Raw genomic sequence first — 4,708 nt, 5'->3', positions numbered from 1 at the left:
AAACACCAGGCAATGAGGGTATTTCCTGCCAACCACCGTTTTCCTTTTCCTATCATTAGTCATTGTTCACAAAGATAGCTTCAAAACTCCCCAAAACTTTCTTTTCGTAATGTGCTTGGTCTACACAAATTTGAAGGTGTCTCATTCAGCAGATTTTATCAAAGTTCACACAAATGTTTAAGGTCTGCACAGAATTTAGCTGAAATCTGGTGGAAGCCAGTTCTCCAGTTTAGGGTTATTTTTACTGTACAGTCACTCAGTCGTGCCTGACTCTTTGTAACCACATCAACTGCAGCACGCCGGGCTTCCCTGTCCTTCCCTGTCTCCTGGAGCTTGCTCAAACTCATGTCCATTGAGTCGGTGTTGCCATCCAACCATCTCATCCTCTGTTGCCCCCTTTCCAGCATCAGGGTCTTTTCCAGTTTAGGGCCTGACTGTTAAAAGTCCCTCCTCCGTTGTATGTTTATCGTTTCATCTCTCCACCAGTTCATCCCCACTGACATGTGCAATGGAAAGTCATTTATTATAACTTAGAATCTCCGTTATTGAGAAAAATAGCAGTGTTTCAGCAGAGTTCTCATTCTGCTCAACGGCCAAAGTGTGCATTTCCAGACATTCTGAGGCTTTATTTTCCCAGCTGAGGAGGCCAGCACACGGGGTGGGGAAGGGGACCGACGGAAGGCCGACGGCTGACTGTGCAGACCTCCCGCCTGAGATGCTGCTTTACTCCTGTCCACCCACCTCTCAGACACTCTTCTGGGCTGAGTTGGACAGGGGCTCAGCCTGCTGGGCGCCTGTGGTCCTCCCCAGACCTGAGCCTGCTGAACCCAGCTTCCTCCAGTGGGAGAAATTATGCCCCTTTTCTTTGCATCTGTCCACAATCACCCCAAATTCCTACACTGGGATTGTACATAAAAAGCCTGCTCTCAGAATCTCACTTCTTATGCAATTCTTTGAGCATAAGTTTAACTGAGTCTCATAGAAAACTATCCCAGTGTTATTGCAGTCTATTGTAATTATAGCTATTAAATGAAGGCCTCTCTGAAGAATTTCCTTGATCCAGCGATCACGTGGGTCTGACAGGTTGAGAGTCAGAGAGTGCTTGTCGGCCGCTGCGATGCCCTGTGGGCTCACGCGGACACGATGAGAGTTCTGAGCAGTTCACGGAAGGAGAAGTCCACCTGCAGCATCTCAGAGACCGATGACATGCTCCACTTCTCCACACTGAGAAGCACTGGTTCGCTTTCAACTTTGAAAAAAATTTTTAAACAACAGAAATGGAATCATGTGAGAGGTAATATTTTTGTATAAAAAATTGTTAGTCAAATATTTGTCCTGAGTGCCCTGAGATAGTCGTCTTATTTTCTCTCTGGGGATTTTAAACAATTCCTCCTCTTCTTGCTCCTGTTCAGGGCCCCGCACTGCCCATCCGGTCACCCGGGCCCCTCTTCCTTTATGGCCGCTGACACCTGTTACCGGATGCTGTCCAGTCCTGCTTAGGGTGACAGTTCTTTTCAAATCCAAGGTAACAAGTAAAACTATTTCAAGAACGTGTCATCTCAAGTCCTTTAAAATCCTTTTTTCTATATAAAAAAAGGTAGACAGAGAAGGAGGGAGGAAGACAGATAGAGGGAAAGAAGAATGGAGACAGAGACAGAGAGACATAAATCTCCGATAAGCGATTTTCCTCCAGGACTTGGAAACCCAGGCTGTGATGAGAGATAGGGCTTGGCACAGAGTCACCACCAAAGTCCCCCCTTCTTGCACCCTGTGTCCTTTGCCCTCCTCTCTTGTGTCTCTGAGACACTGTCCTTCAGAGTCTAATTAATTTTTGTATCTATTACAATTTGGATGACATCTACAATTACAACTAACTTGGGAATTTTGGCCGACCTGAATATAAAATCTCATTTCTATGAGAAAGAGTATTATTGTTTTATGACATTGAACAGCGTGATGAGAATTCTTAGGAAATGAAAAGGGAAAGAATCATAAAATCCTAAAAAAAAAAAAAAGTATTCTAGTATTTTTCTCTGTGTGATTCATTCAGATTCACTAAACTTGAGCTGTTTTCATCACTTGATTTCTCTTGATCTTGGAGACAATTTGTCTGACATTTTGAAACTTGGAGAGAGGGAGTGGGGTGTCTGGAGCCCAGAGGGGCCCAGAGTGTTGGGTTTATCTTGACCCAACAGGAAAATAACCTGGTGGAGAATGACTTCAGCTGAATTTGAGCTAACAGCACAGAGATGCAAATGGCTTCAGGGGGGATGGGGTAGGACACTTACTAAATTGTTTCCTTCCATTTCAAATGGTAAGAGTGCTGAGCCCACAACAAAGCAGAGAACACAGTGAAGAACGAGAAAGTACAAACACAAACAGAGGCAACCAACAAGTGCACATGTCCTGGGTGCGTGCTGACGTTTGCAGAATCACATGGAGTGCTGGGGGCTGCGGGTTTGCCTCAAAGACGCCCTAGGCCTTCGCCAAGAGCCTCTCCCAGGCCCCTGTGCCCATCACGGCATCGCTCCAAAAAGAAATAGAAATAGAAGAAAGAGTCTTGCCGTGTACATGTTTTAACCTTTAAGCAACAGGGAGGAGTGAAGTCGGCTCAGCCTCACCCCCACGGCTGCCCAAGGCCTCCGGGGACGCCACCACCTGAGTTATATCTGATTTGGGGGAAGTTGCCCAGCCAGGGTGGATGAAAACAGCCCTCAGGGGTCTGACTGGGCCTGCTGTAGGGGCAGCTTGGAGAGACTCCACTCAGGATGTCCACAAGATCCCCGTCTTTCCCTTGCATTTTCCAGGGTGGACCCTAAACAGAGCTTGAGCTTCAGAGGAAGACATGCATTCCTTTCAGGTGCATCTAGTGGGCAGGGAGGTGTTTCCCACTGCTCCTAAGTGGACATGGGGCACCTACAGGGTGGGAACAAGGAGGGCCCAGAAGAGGTCGCCCAGTGATTCAGAGAAAAGTGAGGTCCGTGTGGTTGGGAGCAACAGCGAAGCCCGCCTCCCTGTCTCCCAGACACGATTGAGTCCCGGGTGCCTATCTCCCCTCCACAGAGCTTAGCAGCAACCTTGTCTCAGGTCGAGCTGATTTCGTCAAGTCCAACGCTGCTGGCCTTTGGGGCAGGTGATGCTTCGAGGGGCTATCCTGCATTTCGCAGTGGTCAATAGTCTCCTCAGGCTCTGTCCTCAACACCCAGCCCCCACCAGCACAACAGCCCCAAATGTCTCCAGACACTGCTGAGTATGCCCAGGGCTGACCCTCCCTGGTCCAAGCCAGCAGGTGCAGGGCTGTCCTCTGCAGTCACCACCCCGAGGGCACCTAAGTCAGGTGACCTGGCAACGCTGGTCGGGGAGAGGGGCTGTTGTCTGATGGCCCTCCCATCCCCCTAAAGAGAAGAAAAGGCTGCAGCCGCATTGGAGCCAATCTGGGACTCAGAACCAATATGTGGTCTGACCCGGGGGCAGATGCCGAAGACAGCAGGGTGGGCAGCTCAGGCCTGGAGCCCAGCCTTGCGGGGGAACTCATGCTGAAGGTAGTTTTCAGAGGGACATCTGAAATGATCCCATCTGTACACGCAAGGAGGGGCCTGCTATCCACAGGGTTGTGTGACTGGATGGATGTTTACAGTTAGAATTCTCCAAACTTCTGATCAACACGCAGCCTCCACCCGAGCCGGCATGTCACAGGCAGCCCACCCCTGCCCATCCCCACCCTCATGGCCTTAGACCTGCCTGGCTGCTCCAGCCCTGACCCCTCCCTCTCACAGCTGGGAACCTCCATCCTCACCACTAGCATTTGTCCAGAGCCTGTCCACGTCCACCAGCCTTCACTCCAGTCCAAGCCAACACCGCTGTCTTGATATGAATTCTTGAGCTTCATCACCAGTCTCCTTGCATACACGCGGCTCCCCTGCATGCTTTCAAGAGAGTCTGAGCCATCCTGAGGGGCATGAATGTCACTGACCATCCTGGGGGACACATGTGTGTCATTGACCATCCTGGGGGACACACGTGTGTCACTGGCCATCCTGGGGGCACACATGTCACTCACCATCCTCGGGGACACACGTGTCACTGTCCTGTCCAAACAGCACCTGCCTCCAAGCCACCTGTCTCCCCATTTCCTTCATGGCAGGCATCACTACCTGACAAACTCTGTGTTTCCTGCTTCACTGTGGTCACTGACCATCACCCACCAGCAGGGCACCTCCTGAGGGCACACAAGTTTGTCTGTTTCCTCACTTATTCCAGAATCCAGAATGCAGCCTGCACTTAGAGCCACATTCCATGGATGGAGGAAGGAAGGAAGGAGGGACGTGTGCTCAGCACTGTGAACTGAACTTGTTATCACACTTCCAGGGGAAAGCACCAGTACCACACTCAATGCACACCCAGAGATTCTGGGAAAGGGGGGCATCCCCTCATTAGGACCAGGAAATGGACCCACCGCAGGAATTCACGTAAAAACCCTCCCGGGCCTCTCAGCTTCTGATTCCCACGCAAAGACCTTGAAAGTCACTGCTCCATCTTCACAAGAAGTGACAAGCCAACAAACTGAAGGATGGTGGCACCCTTGGGTCCCCGGTGGGGTCACAGCGATCACCCTCCCAGAGCAGGGTCACAGGAGCGGACCCAGCCATAGACCCGGGGTAGGACCCAGACAGCAGTGAGAGGACCGTGGGGTGGGTCTCAGGGTTCA

Source organism: Cervus elaphus, chromosome 21, assembly GCF_910594005.1.
Source record: "Cervus elaphus chromosome 21, mCerEla1.1, whole genome shotgun sequence".
In the NCBI taxonomy this organism is placed as follows: Eukaryota; Metazoa; Chordata; class Mammalia; order Artiodactyla; family Cervidae; genus Cervus; species Cervus elaphus.
Note: the sequence above shows the minus strand (reverse complement) of the source record.